Raw genomic sequence first — 17348 nt, forward strand, 5'->3', positions numbered from 1 at the left:
CCCTGAGATTATTGATGATTTCCCATTCTTCTTTACTTGTATTTATTTTAAATTTTCGGTGTGAGAGTAAATCGTAGAGGAAACTGAAAATCAAGTCACAAAAGTTATCCAGAGTTTCATTTTTTACTTTTGTCGGACAGTAGTTGCTTTTATAGCGAAGGATGGCTTGATCATTATTTTCTTTATCTAGTTTTCCTTCAGTGACGCGATGTTTTCTGCAGAATGCTTGGATATCATTTTGTATGTCATTTAGGTTCGACCTTTGTGGTGTAGGAGTGAACTTCAATCCTTTTGCAATCCCTTTGCTATACATATATAAGTATGCATGTATAAGTTAGGATATTATAACACTTAAATATACGTATGCATATATATATATATATATATATATATATATATATATATATATATATATAAGGAGAATTCACAAAAAAAAAACAAAAGACGACGACAGGTGGTGTAGACAACATACAGATGTATTAGTTTAACGCTTGGGAAGTGAAAAGGTTTTTAACGTTTCGAGCCTACGCTCTTCCACAGAAAGAAACAGGGAGAGAAAATACAAATATACATACATATATGTGTATGTGTGTGTGTGTGTCTGTGTGTGTGTGTGTATACGCATACATATGCACACATATACGTGTGGAACAGGTTGAATGTAGATTCGTCCTTTAATTGGAGTGGTTTCCAAAAAGATTTCTAGCGTTGATTCTTCATACTTTCCTGGGAGTTTACTGGTGTAAATTAGCGAAGGTGTGAAAAATAGTATTAGAATATTAAGTGCATAATTAATTTATGGATATATGTTGTACGAATCCAATCATATTTGTCAAAAATGGAGGCGATAAGATGTTATAAGTTGTAAGAAGTTTATTCGTGCATAGAATCGTTTCATACATAGATACAAATTCATATTTGAATTTTCAAATTATCATAGTACTCATCAGTGCAGAGAGAAAATAATAATAGGAACTTAACAAAAGAGCAGAGGAATTGGATCTATGAGTTTCATGTTTAGCTGTTCCTTTCTATGTGTTATAGTGATGGGAGTCATGTCAAATATTAAACCACAATTAGCGGATGAAAAGTTAGGAGATGATATAAATATAGAGATATTGATAACATTCTCTCTATAGATTAGTATGATTTTCTAATTAAATCTCCATATACGCAGCATAAAGCGAGTAAGTTAGAGAAATGTAACTTAAATCTAACCGTTAAAAACAATATTTGGTATTTTTATAATAAAACAATCATAAACAGATGAATAAAGTTTAGCGTAAAACGTTATGTTTTTAAAGCTTATACTAGAAAGTTTATGAAATCATTTATGAAAATATAGTGAGAGGGGGATGAATTAAAAAGAATAAAGTGGAAGTGGGTTAAGGACTCGTGTTTACTCAAGATCCGTATTAAGGTAACATGGAAGTATAATAGAGGAGATGAGGAAAAGTGGTAATTCAAATGGAAATATGACGAGTAAGGTTGTATATATTTACGAAGACTATTGTTAAGAATGGAGATAAGAGAACATTTTAGGGGATGTAGTAAGAAGAGAAATATAGAAGCGATAATGTAATTAGAGAGGGTGGAAAGGAAACAAAATTTTCTAGTGTAGGCGAGATAAATAAGAAGGTATGTAATGAAAGAAGTGAATGTTAAAAATAAAAGAAAGATAAATTATTGATAAAGGTACTGAATGTGCAGGATAATGCTATACAAAAGGAATATTTTGTATATATAAAAATCTATGTCAAGAGGTTTATTCTTGATAAGTATTATGTGAAAACGACAGGGTATGACTATATATGATTGTAATGAATAAAAATACACGTTATGTAAATATACTAAAAATTATTATTATTATGATCTACGACTAGATAGATACATATAGGGGTACATATAATGTTACAAAATTATAGAATAAATGCTTATCATATATGGAAGAAAGTGAATGTATATGCAATAAAATATGTATATGGAGTCATACATACACATATAAGCATATAGATACACAAATATATACATATACATACACACTATATGCACATGCATATACATGTATAAATACATACATATGTAAATAAACACGTATATACACATACATACATTTACATATATATGCGGCCGCACACACACACACACATACACACACACGCACACATATATACATACATACATACATACATACATACACATACACACATATATATGTACATACATACATACATACATATATACATGCATACGTATACACATAAAAACATATATACAAACATAGATAAGCAGATATAGATGCAAACATGCACAACCGCACTATAACATACAAGTGTATGTATAACAGTATTGAAAATGTACTTAACTATAAGATGGAATAACTAATGACATATGCAAGTATTTAGTGATGTAGATATGTTCGGAGGAAGGGGAGAAAAATGAGAGTACATATACATAGGTATATAAGGGTAGACATATAAGTAGAAATGTATATGTATACTCAAATAGAAATATATAGTTATACAAAAATCTACATGCAGAAGATAGTGTATCTTACACACATCCATATGAATGTGCATACAACACTCGTATACACCTGAATATAGAGATATGTATATATGCATACATAATGGGTGTATATACTCACATGTATGTACAGATACACACAGATATGTAAGCACATAAAGAGCACACATACGTGCATATGCATGTGTGCAAAAATATAGGAGTAAATAAGAAAGTAGACAGGTATAAGTTCATATATCCAAGCGTATGAGGAAAAATGTATTTAGAGACACAGTTTGCATAATAGCCCTATATACAGAAGGTCCTTCAGTTATCATAAAAGAAATATTAAAATAAAATATATAAAGGGAATTTATGTTATAGTAATACAATTGGGATAGGATAGAGTTCTATACTGAGTAATAAGGGAGAATATAATGTGTGTTTTTTTCAAATATATCAAACGAAGAAATTAGGTAGTAAATAGTTATTTTAGATTAATGAATAGGAATTTGGTCATATGAGAAAATCTTTCTTCCCTCGTATTAATTAGGTTTCCATTCATTCTCATTATGTTATAGCTTTGTTCCAGATATAATCTGCAAATTTTATTGTTATTTCTCTAAGAATGGGCCGAAGATAGAATTTTCCAGGAGATTGAGAAATTAATGTTGTTTCTTTTGAGGTGCCAAATTGTTTTTGATATTCCGGTACTGTTCTCTATTTTATGGTCCCTAAAGGTGGATTCGTGGTTCGAAATTTACGATTTAACCCAGTTTTACATGCAACCTATATATATAAATCTCGATAAGTCTAGTCTAATAATTGTTGCCTGGTATACAACGTCTTTCTTTTACAATTTCTTTCTAATTTACAAGAAATTAGGGTCTTTGAAATTGCAATTTGTATTTATGGGTGGTGTAGTGTTACATGTATGTTTCGCTGGTTATTATTAATATTGATATTGTTAATTGTAGGATTTTACGTTTTTTTTTTATAATTTTGTTTTGATAGAATTGATCTAGATTCTTATTGTTAAATGAAGATATCCTAAAAGATTAGGAGAAACTGAAAATCCAAATCTAATATGTTTATTATTAAATATTTTTGCGTATTTAGTGTTTTTGAAGTTTTTATTAAAAATCATTCTGATGGACCAACTGAAATTCGATTTTAAGTGTTTTGAAAAGGGAATTATTATCCAAATGGTTTTCTCGTTGCCTGCTTTGGTAAAGAACTGGGTTGTATTCAGAGAGTCAAATCTTTTCATAGATGGTATAGATTTCATTTCTACTATGTTGTTCATATCCTTGTTAATTAGAAAGAGTATTATAGTTATTCACATCATTATATAAAATGGTCTTATTTTGATTATTCCTGACTTTTTCTGTTTGTTGCCTTAATGTTCCTATTTTTATGCTTAATTATACAATTATGGTGCATTTTGCCAGTATTTATAGGTTTGTTTACATTAGTGTAGATAGGAAGGTAGTAATTATTAAGATTTATATTCTTTTTCAGAATTTTATTTCTGTTGTAGTGCTTGTAATACTTGAGTCTTTTTGTATTGTTATTATAATGATGATGGTCGAGTTTATTGATGTTGTTATGTTAATGAATGTTATTTGGAGTTTTCAGTATTTGTTTATTAGGATATACTATGTCATTATATGTATTAGGTTCTCTAATATTAACTTTATTATTTTTGTAATTATGTTTAATATCATTTATACTAGTGTTGTCGGTTTTTTATATTTAATTCCATATTTATATCATGCCCTCTTAAGTGCTAGGCTATAATAGTCCTTATGTTTATGAAATATTTCTAAGTATGTATGCATGTATGCATATATATATATATATATATATATATATATATATATATATATATATATATATATATATGTGTGTGTGTGTGTGTGTGTATATATATATATATATATATATATATATATATATATATATATATATATATATATATATATATATATATATATATATATATATATATATATATATATATATAGTGGAGGCGCGTGGCTTAGTGGTTAGGGTGTCAGCATTATGATCGTAAGATTGTCGTTTCGATTCCTGGACCGAGCGACGCGTTGTGTTCTTGAGCAAAATACTTCATTTTCACGTTGCTCCAGTCCACCCAGCTGGCAAAAATGAGTAAAGCTGCGATGGACTGACGTTCCGTCCAGCTGGGGAACACATACGCCATAGAAACCGGGAAACCGGGCCCATGTGCCTGGCTAGGCTTTAAAATGGCGCATTTATTATTATTATTTTATATATATATACATATATATATATATAGGGGGAAAATACGAACAAAAATAATCGACAGTGCGCATTGGAAATAAAAACAAGTAAAGGCTTTTATGAAAAGTAACGATAGATATATGGTATTAATTGAAAGGTTAGTAGTGTTCTGTATTATGTTATGTGTTCATATTTAGCTGTGGAAGATATTTATTGATGAAAGTTGCCTCTTTATTCATTCTTTGTTGCATTGAGGTGTTTTGTGCACATTGATAGAAGGGAAAATTAGGAAATTAGGGTTAAGATTCCTCGCACACCTTTCTATGTGTCCACTGACCTGTATCTGTCTGTATTGGGGGTGGCGGATTTGTTCTTTGTAGAGAGTGGTTCTTCGACGGAGTGATATTCCTGTTTGGTCAATATAATTATTGGTGTGGTAATAATTATATTGGCCAAACAGGAATATCACTCCGTTGAAGAACCACTCTCCACAAAGAACAAATCCACTTCCCACAATACAGACAGATACAGGTGAGTGGACACATAGAAAAGGAACCTTTGTTTATATGCGTTTTGCTCCATTTATTCTTCTTCTTCATATCTACTCAAAATGAATCACTTTAACTTGGGGTCTCTACATATAAAACGGATGTGATATCCTGGTGTTTTTGTATGTTTTTTGCTCCCCAGGGTAACTATTAACATATTTACATTGTCAAGGTTTTTTAAACTGAGATGATATTAATATATACATAAATTGATATATATATATATATATATATATATATATATATATATATATATATATATATATATATATATATATATGTATATATATATATATATATGTATATATATATATATATGTATATATATATATATGTATATATATATATATATATATATATATATATATATATATATATATATATATATATATATATATATATATATATATGAAATTATTATGAGCACGGAAAACAGGAAGTATCAACATAATGATAATAATAATAATGATAATAATAATAATAATAATAATAATAATAATAATAATAATAATAATAATAATAATAATAATAATATATGCATATATATATGGTTACTGTTAAACTATTGAGCAGATAAAACAGAAGCAAAATGAATTCATCCAATCTTATGCCCTTATTAGACCACACATTGGCACTCTGGATGTCATCATGGAAAATACCAGTCGCAAGGCTGATAGGGGTAAAGAAGATGAAGCCAGGACCAGAAGATCCTCTTATCCAGTGGTCCCTCCAAAGAATGAATCCCCCACCCCTGTGAACAACCAGGCTGATAAGGATAGGGAAGCTGAAGAAACAACAACCAGAAGTCCCTCTGTGCCAGTGGTCTTACAAAGGAATGGAATCCGAAACCCTAAAGGAGAGAAAAAATTTGGAACAAAGTCAAGGACATAAAAATTTCACCTGCAACGCAAATGTTGGTATGGGGAAGACGGTACAAATTGCTGGTTTGTCCACCCGAGACGCCGCTAAAACTGCAGTAGTCTTAAGGAGAATACTTCCCTGAGGAAAGACACCAATCGTCTCCAAAGAGAAAGTATGCAAATACAGTGAACTCTTCAGATTTTATGCGCAAGGCAGTAGCTGAACAACAGTCTTTCTTGTGCATGGCGCAAAAGATTGTGCAGCAGATAACCTGGATACATTAAACGCAAACACAGAACCTTGCTCCCCACTGCGCAAGACCACCTCAATCAACAGACACGGGATGGCTTTAACGCTTGCCCAGTCGTCACACCAGTATTTTTACTAAATAGTGGAAGCCTGTTGCATCACAACAAAGGTAAAATCTTTTTACTGTGAGATCTTGCTGCATGCAATCAAACCCTATGCATAGCACTCGTGGAAACTCATCTGAGCCCTGATATAGAGGATGCAGAAGTACACGTATATCATACTGCGAAAGGACAGAAGGGAAAGGAAACATGGTACAGTTGCTGTATGAATACGTAAAGACCTCACACTCAGGTCCTGCTGTAATACCTAAATTCAGTATGTGACACTCTAATTGTATACATAAGACAACACAATATGCAATACATATCGCCCACCGTGTGCTGCAAACAATATAGGCAAGTTTGAAGATTGCCTCAAAAGAAATAAAGAAACCCTCATGAAACTGGAATATCACGTGAGCGTATTTCTTATGGGTGATTTCAACTTCCCCAATGTCAAATGGTCCGAAGATCTCATACTATCAGGAATGACTCATTGCAAACAAGCAGAGGTAGAGTCCGTGCTCAACCTCACCAATGCCCTGGTCATGGAGCAAGTTATACTCAGACCGACTAGGGCGAATAACATTTTGGACTTCGTTCATGATATGAAAGTGACGCCGACATTAGTTCCGGATTACAACATAATAGAGCTGTCTATGTATGGACCAAAAGTAGCCAGAAATATACAGCCTAAAGGAAGCACCAAAAATCTCTCCAATCTTCCTCGAAGCAGACTGGAAATAAATCCAAAAAGAGCTCCTCAAGTAGGACTGACCTAAATTCCTCTCTACACCAGACATTGGCACGAAACTAGAATATTTCATGTCTGTTATGCAAACTATATGCCAGAAAAATGTCCCATAGCACAAGGCCAACAGAAAAATTCCGAGGGAGAGGAAGAACCTTATGAGACGACGGACGAAGGTTGCAAATCGCTTCAATCAACATTCCAAAAGTAGTGAAAGGATCCGCCTAAAACTGATGGAGATTGAAGAAAACATTCAACAATACTATGTGAAGGAGGTAGCAGACAAAGAAGCCTGGGTTATAAAGACATTAAGTCAAACCCAAAGGCCTTCTTTCATTATGCCAAAAAATAGCCCAAGTCCGCTGCAAAATAGAAACCCCTCTTCCAAAAGAATAGCTCCCTGACAGGTAGCCCAACCAGGATCAGTGAGGTACTGAATGACCAGTTCAAAAGTGTCTTTGCCATCCCGTTGGTACACAGATAAATGTGAATGAACTGGTGGATTTCTTTTCCGCCTCACCTATAACCAGCGAGGTGGATAACATCGACATTAGTGAAGAAGATATACTACTAGCCATAGATGAGGTGGATGCAAACGCAACTGCTGGTTCTCAAATCGTGTAAGCGTGCCCTGGCGAAACCACTACAGACTCTCGTCCAGAACTCTCTTGGAAATGGCAGACTGCCAAGCAAACTGAAGAAGGAATAATATGCCCAACCCAAGAAGGAGGCTGCATGGGGCGCTACACCCTAAAGCAAACGTAAACAGACTGTATATGAAAAGAAAGAATGGTGACAGAGGACTAATTAGTATAGACCATTGTATAATGAGTGAAAGGAGAATCCTTGCCGAGTATTTGTTAGTGATGAAGACCTGCTACAATATGCCGCGAAAGATATAGGTGTAAATGCAGATGAAATGATGGGCAAGACAGAGTTTAACCAAAGAGTTGAGGAGTCGAGAAAAGAAGACCTTGAAATGAGAATGCTACCAATTCAGTGAAGAATAACATGTATAAAACTTCCGACACTCAGAAATGCAGGCTCTTTGGAAAATGTGACCCACTTGGTAAGTGGATGTGAGAGCCATGCACAAAAACGGCACCACGATAAAGTGTGTGTGTATCTTCATTGGCTCTTATGCTGTAAATACCGATCTGAAATAACAGAGAACTAGTATGAGCATGTACCAAGAAAAGTTATGCAGGAAGATGGACAAGTAACGACACTCTGGGATTGTGATTTTCAAACGGATCATGTAATCGAACACCGTCGGCTGGATGTTGTAATATTGAATAGGAGAGACAAATACTGTCAGACCATTAATATAGCCATACCAAATGACATGAATGTTGTGAGTAAAGAGGTTGCAAATGGAAATCCAATGCAAAATTGATGTCTGCCAAAAGCAGCCTTTTGGGGCACAGCGTACATCTTAAAGAAAGTATTATCTGTCTGAGGCCCTTGTTGTGATTTGACAGATGACTAAATACACTGGTGTATTTTTACCAACACTGTTACGAAGGAAAAAAATGTAATGACCGGTCAACATCATCATGTTAAAGGGGTCATTACAAAGACAAGTTATATATAGTGTAGGTATTTATATGCAGTGTTACTAAGATGAAAAAACATTAATCATACGGAAATATATATTATAGCTGAGTTCATAATCTATTTATGTGTGTGAGTGTACTGAAAAATCTTTCTAGTAATGTCTCTTAAACATAACATACTCAGCTTATTTTAACCTCCAGTCATTTCTAGTGTTTGGGATATTGAAAACAGAACACTTTTCTTTTTGACTTTTTACATAAACACGACAACGAAATATTAAAAACAAAATTCATAACTGAGGTGCAATTCATGAAAATATATGAAAATAAAGCAACAAAATGTTTGAGAAATACCTTTACAAGTAAAAAGTAGTACGAAACTCGAGGTGAAATTAGAAATAGGAGCTGGAAGACAAAATATAGAAAAAAAATTGAGAGAGACAGGGATGTATGAGTAGTAGGGTTTGGATGAAGCAAATGACAGTAGCCTACATAGTCTAACTTGCTGTTGGAACCATAAGTATATTTATATTCGTTACCTAAGTATATATACATACATATACATACATACATACAAACATACATATAAATAAATATATATTGTAGCAGTTATATATATATATATATATATATATATATATATATATATATATATATATATATATTGCAGCAACATGACGTAATAGTCGTCGGCTGTCTTTTGTTTATAAATGTCTTACGCTTTTTCAGTGGTCAATTTTACTGTTCATACACCGATTCTTGTCTCGATGAAGATGTTCTTTTTAACGGAGAAAGGCGTCTAGAATCGGATTTATGGAAGTTACTTAAACCCAGATTTTTGGGAAACTATTTAGTGACACGTTGTTGTCACACGGGACCTTGTCACTCACTTCTGCATTGCTATTTGCATTATTCATTCTTCATGAACTTATGTCATGCTATTCCTCAACCTGTTAGTGTAATTTAAAGAACTAGCTAAATAAATTTATCCTGTCATCCTTCTCGCGACAGACGCCTTTTTAAAATGTTTACTTCATATATAATATGTACTACAATTTTTCATCATGATTATGTCGTGATGAATTTGCTGTTTATATTTTGACTACTTTCTGTAAATAGACGATTGCTGTTAAATCCAGTCCGTTCCTCTCTTTTGTATAATGTGTTCGAACTCTTATCGCATGTCAGTAAGAAAAAAATGAATTAGTTTAAGATTAATTTGCATGCACCCCTATGGAGATATACTCAAGCCTTTGTCAACGTGAGAAAATACAATCAACCCAGTATGATGAAACTAAATAACATTTCCAGAATAAGCATGACTTCATAATTTTACTTCCACAGATATTTTCATCTTGCTATCGAACACACTCTCGTATCCTATTTTAACTGTTAAATAACTGTGCTAGTGAAAAGCCGATGTTCTTCAACATACATGCTGAACGCGACTAAGAGTGTAAATTACATACATATGTTCTGCATGCACTTCCAAATTCCTCGCAACTAGGTCAGTAAGACACAGCGACGTTTACCGATATGTATATACATATGTACGTATAAGTACAATCAAATCTATATACACGATCATAATTTATAACCTCTCAAAACGTAAAATCGAATCTCGCTTGAAAAGATTTCAGTACGTTGAGGAAATCAAAGTGAATGCGACAAGGCAGCTGCTGATTATCCTAGAAAACGAGTTCCAGGAATGCTTCCATCAATGGAAACAGCGCTGGATTAAGTGCGTGACTTCCGAAGGGGACTACTGTGAAGGAGAATAAATGCCAAATTGGTAGGTTTTGTAGGTTTTGATTTTTATGGCACTAGTCAGGATACTTATTCATGAGACCTCGCATCTATGTATGTCTGTGCATAAATATATAAATATACATACATATATATGCACACACACAAGCACACACACGTACACACATACACACACACATATATATGTATGAGCATATAATAAAGAATACAAATGGGTTTAAAATTTACGACAGCAGTTTCAATAGAATTTTATTGAGGTATTCATATTTTGCATCACAGTATATAATCCACCATCTTCAGGTAAAGCTTTAAACAGGTAGAAACATGTATATTAATACCGTGATGGTGAAGAATCGAACCAACATAGTGGATTTAAACAAATAATCTTCGACTTTATAGAGAAATCAGAAGTGGCTATAACGGGCATGCGAGAAATAAAGACATTGAATGATTTAAAAGCAGTTGTCGGAATTAAGTTTATAACCACACAGTTATGCATGAGGACGAGAAAGAAACGCAAAAGGTTGTAGCGAAGATACGTCCTTCGGGTTAGGACCAGGAATATGTCTTGACAGTTAAGTGAGATATAAGAATGGAAAACTCAGCGCAGCAGGAAGTCATAAAACTGTCATCGTCTTTTCACGCACCTACACAAACACACATACAGAGGAACACACATTCATATACATACACACAGACGCACACACTGATATACATACACACACATATATGCACAGACACAAACGCATTTGTATCCATATATACATACACATATATACCTATACACCCGCATACATACCTATATATATATACATATATATATATATATATATATATATATATATATATATATATATATATATATATATATATATATATATATATATATACACGCACACGTACACATACACACGTACATAAACATATACACACACATTAGTTTCGAGTATATGGGGCATATCCCATAGGCACCAAACTGTATGTAATGCAGAGCTGTGTTAAATTGCTATTCATTACATATAATCCCAAGCTAGCAGAATCATTAGTACGCTGGATAAAATACTTAGTGTCATTCCTTCTGTTCGTAATTTCTGAGTTCAAATTCCACCGAAGTCGACTTTGCCTTTCATCGTCCCGGTGTCGATAAAGTAAATACCATTCGAACACTGGAGTTGATGCAATCGACTTCCCCTTCCACCTAAAGAGATAACTAAAAAGTTCTGGGACATGATGTGATGTAGGCAGAACGGAATCTACATGTAAACGAACATCAAGTACATAGTGCGCTAACGGGAAACTTTACACAGCTATACAGCGCTCACTTCAAGAGTCATTAAGATAAAACAATACATTAATCATTATTATGGTTGTTTGCTGTGCGGAAAATAAAATCACATACATTGAAATATTACAACGAATATTGCCAGTAATTAGTTAAATTAGCGAGAAGTGTTATTTAAAATTTTGTTTTAAGCCAGACGCACTCTAATGATTTACATAAAACTTAAGGGGAGACAGATGTACTTTATTTTTATTCTACTCAGTGTTAGACAACAACACAGTGATCTCATTTTTAAGTAGCTAATGGAAGTGTAAGAAATGATTTAACTTATTTTCGCATTTATATCCGACAAAAATACAACAATAAAAATATATACAAACAAATGAAATTAATATTAAAATACGAAAATATTGCATATTTATATTTTCTTCATATTACAAGAAAAAATTTGATCTTGTTATAATAGGCTTTTTTTTCTAATGTGTGTGTTCAAGAATTACTGTCAAAAAAAAATTGAAGGATTAAAAATATACAGGTGCACACATCACTTCATATCTGCATACATTAATATACAACTTAATACATATGTACAAAGCTTGTAAATTACAATTTTCATTTTAGATTGATGAAATTTAATGTGGGACACGTCATTTGAAGGAGAATAACATGATTTTCTGAAAATTTATGTTTTAAAAATATTCTCTAGTGTGAAGCATTGCCAACGACTTCATAATATGCTAAAAGAACATAAAAATAACTCATTTTCAGAATGACGACAATAAAAATATTTTCCCCACAAAATAAGATATATGTGCGACTAAAATCATATTTTAGAGCGTATATATATTTGTAATTCCTAATAATAATAATAATGATAAGTATTATTATTATTATTATTATTATTATTATTATTAAAATTAAAAAAAGAGTGCCATTTGCTATCTTGTGAACAATATTTCGACATCTCGCGTGTCTTCCACTGGTTCAAAAAATAAATTTGTCAATCTACTTCATTTTGGTTAATATAGAAAGGATTGAGGTAACTCCCCCTGAAGATATAGAGTCAAAATTAAAAGAAGAGTGCCATTTGCTATCTTGTGAACAATATTTCGACATCTCGCGAGTCTTCCACTGGTTCAAAAAATAATTTTGACTCTATATCTTCAGGAGGAGTTACCTCAATCCTTTCTATATTAACCAAAATGAAGTAAATTGACAAATTTATTTTTTGAACCAGTGGAAGACACGCGAGATGTCGAAATATTGTTCACAAGATAGCAAATGACACTCTTCTTTTAATTTTGACTCTATATCTTCAGGAGGAGTTACCTCAATCCTTTCTATATTAACCAAAATGAAGTAGATTGACAAATTTATTTTTTGAACCAGTGGAAGACAAGCGAGATGTCGAAATATTGTTCACAAGATAGCAAATGGCACTCTTCTTTTAATTTTGACTCTATATCTTCAGGAGGAGTTACCTCAATCCTTTCTATATTAACCAAAATGAAGTAGATTGACAAATTTATTTTTTGAACCAGTGGAAGACACGCGAGATGTCGAAATATTGTTCACAAGATAGCAAATGACACTCTTCTTTTAATTTTGATTCTATATTTTCAGGAGGAGTTACCTCAATCCTTTCTATATTAACCAAAATGAAGTAGATTGACAAATTTATTTTTTGAACCAGTGGAAGACACGCGGGATGTCGAAATATTGTTCACAAGATAGCAAATGACACTCTTCTTTTAATTTTGACTCTATATCTTCAGGAGGAGTTACCACAATCCTTTCTATATTAACCAAAATGAAGTAGATTGACAAATTTATTTTTTGAACCAGTGGAAGACACGCGAGATGTCGAATTATTGTTCACAAGATAACAAGTGGCACTCTTCTTTTAATTTTGACTCTATATCTTCAGGAGGAGTTACCTCAATCCTTTCTGTATTAACCAAAATGAAGTAGATTGACAAATTATTTTTTGAACCCGTGGAAGACACGCGAGATGTCGAAATATTGTTCATAAGATAGCAAATGGCACTCTTCTTTTAATTTTAACTCTATATCTTCAGGAGGAGTTACCGCAATCCTTTCTATATTATTATTATTATTATTCAGCAATCTTATTTTTATGACTTGCTTTCATTGCACTACCGAGCGTAGCTCTGTATGCTTTGGGTATGTGTTGTGGTTCGTTGTGATGCTCTTATTTTTATTTTATTGAAAGTGTTTTACGCAGGATGTGTGCGATGCCTAGTAGTGCTCTTTTCTGTATCTTTTATCTACTTGTTAGTCCTGGTGTTTTTGTTATGGATTTGTTTGAATATTGTTTTTTATCATACCTAATGCGCCTACTATGATAGGAATTGTTTCTGTTTTTAAACTCCGCATTCAAGTTACCTATATTTCCAGGTCATTGTATTTTTAAAGTTGCTCTGTTCCTTTTAGGGAAATATTGTCATCTGTTGGTACTGATACATCGATTAGAAAGCATTCTTTTTCTTGGTTATCTCTGATAACTATATTCGGCCTATTGGCCTTCATTTCTCTATGTGTATTGGCACATCCCATAGTATGAATGGTTTCTCATTTTCTGGCGTATGACTATACCATCTTTTTTCTGTTGTTACTCCATAGTGTTGACATATGTTCCAGTGGATATAGGTCCCAACACTGTCATGTCTGTGAATATATTCCTCCATAGCTAGGATTGGGAAGCCACAGACAATATGGGTTATTGTTTCTTGTCCGTATTCCTTTCCATTACGTATTTTTGGTAATTTTTGGTGGGAAGGCTTTGGTCATATGTTGCAATTAAAAATCTTCCAGTCTATTCTTTGAGTCTTGAGCTTCTCAGCTATTGTTCGGATTTTGCTTTGTCTATTTCTTTTACGTTTAGTTTAACCCAGTATTTGTCATAAAGGGGTTTTTCTTGCCATCGATTTATCATGATCCGTTTCTGTTTCAGTTTTTGTTTCGATTTCAGTTGTTTTACAGCTTTTGTCATTTCTTCATTTTCTTCATAGTTGTTAGGTGCTATGATTTTTGTTTTGTATTTATCAGCTTCCTTAAAGACGGAAACAGTGTTTTGTTTTGTTTGTGTTTTGTGGTTATTTGTATTAGTTTTCCCTGCTTCTGAAATAGCTATGTCTGTAGTCGTATGGTGGTTATTTTGTAATATCTTTCTACCTGTATAAAGCCTCTACCACCTTCGATAAGTTGTATATATAATCTTTCTATGTAAGATTTTGTGCGGTGCATCCTAAATGCTGTCATTACCATTCTTGTTTTTCGGTCTATTTTGATTAGTTCATTTCGAGTCCAGTTAAGAATAATGCAATCGTAAATTATAATTGGAACGGCTAGAGTGTTCATACCCATTATCTTGTTTTCGCATTGAGCTGTATTCCCTATTAATCTAACTCGTCTATAGTATCCTTTTCTTATTTTCTCTTTCAATTGTGCGTGTTGTATCGTATCTAGTTCATTGATTCCTAAGTATTTGTATGTCTGGATTTGGTCTAGTTATCCTATTTCATTTGCTTTATCTAATGTGATGTTGCTACTCTTAATTAGTTTTCCTCTTTTCAAGGTTGTTTTGGCACATTTTCTGAGCCAAATTTCATGTTTATTTCTTTGGTAAATCCATGTACTGCCTGTAGTAATATTTCCAGCTTTTTTATCATTTGAACGTATAGTTTTCGATTCATCCGTATACAAGAAATGACTGATTGTTTTGCCTTAACAGTTGTACCCACTTCCAGTTCTGTTTAATATGTCAGATAAATGTGTCAGTGCCAAGCAGAGATACGGAGCGCAGAGACTGCGTTTCCCTTGAAATTTCCTCTTCTAATGGGGATGGCTTTGGTTTTTATAAGTCTCTCTTTTGCCTGGAGATGTAGCACTATGCCATTTATTCATGGAATGTTTGATATATTTTATGATTATTGGTGCTACCTTTTTGTGGTTAGTGTGTCTGGGATCCATGCGTAGGGAACACTATCAAACGCCTTTCGGTAATCGACCCAGGCTATACTTAGACCCTTCTTTCTGCGGCTGTCTTCAGCTATGACATTATTGATCATTAACTGATCTTTACAGCCGTATGAGCCCTTGCAGCATCCGTTCTGCTCTTCTGGAAACAGGTTGTTTTCTTCTAGATGCACGCTCATTTTCTGCGATATTATTGCTGTAAAGGCTTTCAAAATTTTAGGGATACAAGTTATCGGTCTGTCATCTTGTGGGTTTGCCGTTTCAGTGGATTTGGGAATTAGGATAGTTTTCCCTTCCGTGAGCCATTCAAGCATTGTGTCTCGCTCTGTTAGTATTTCATTAAATTTCTCAGCCAGCATTTTATGCGTTCCTGTTAGGTAGGTATTTTAACCAGAAGCTGGGGATCTTGTTGCGCCTGGGTGCCTTTCACTTGCTTAGTTTTTGCAGTGTCTGGTTGAGCTCTTCAATTCAGGTGTTGTGCTCGTTGTTTTCATATACCTCTTCTGAGGTTGTTCCTTCCACCACCATATTTCTTTCCAAAATATTATTATCATTATTATTATTATTATTATTATTATTATTATTATTATTATTGAGTGAGAGAGCAGTACATGCCATCAAAGTGACACTGAGGTAAAATATACGAAGCCCAGTATACCCATCATAACTACCCGTCTGATAAGGGTACACCAGACACATGCATCACAACCATATGTGCGTGACATGGTGATTTCGTATCAAGATTAACAGGGCATGACCTTGCAGGTGGGACCCAGTTAGAATTGTCTTCAGGTTGAGTAGCCCATCCCGCTCAAAAGGTCCCTGAATAAGGTTTGTTTAAAGATGTTGAGCAAAACACCCATGTTTCTAAGGGTGAATTATTCAAGCCCCAAAGAATTCCTCTCAAGACATTGCTATGATGTTCCCCACTACTTCTGCTCATGATCAGAGATACACATATCGCCAGCCACCAAGGGACATGCTCAACTGGTTAAGGTCAAACAACTGACAAGCACATTTGTGGTATTAAGCAGAATATTTGCTGTAGCCCATCTTTTATACCTAGACAAAACAATGTACATGATAACATTTCCAATCAATTAAGATCAGAAACCATGAGAGCCACTGCCTGGTACTGTATCCGAGCATTTATTATTATCATTATTATTATTATTATTATTATTATTATTATTATTATTATTATTATTATCATCCTCATCACCACCTGTTTTCAAAAAGGCTCGCTTCAAGAGTTGCATTCCATCGCGTTCAGTACAATGTGCTTATTATGGTAGTTTTGACTTTAGGAGTCCTTCCTAGCGTGAGGCATTTATGTATAGCAATGCCCTTAATATAAATGAATATATTAAAGGGAATAATTAATAAATTTTTCCATTATGAGGTTTTTCAAGCTAACTGATGAATTCTTATAAAGATTTTATCCTATTTTGAAATCGTAATTTT

This window comes from Octopus bimaculoides, chromosome 9, assembly GCF_046866305.1.
Source record: "Octopus bimaculoides isolate indiv1 chromosome 9, ASM4686630v1, whole genome shotgun sequence".
In the NCBI taxonomy this organism is placed as follows: Eukaryota; Metazoa; Mollusca; class Cephalopoda; order Octopoda; family Octopodidae; genus Octopus; species Octopus bimaculoides.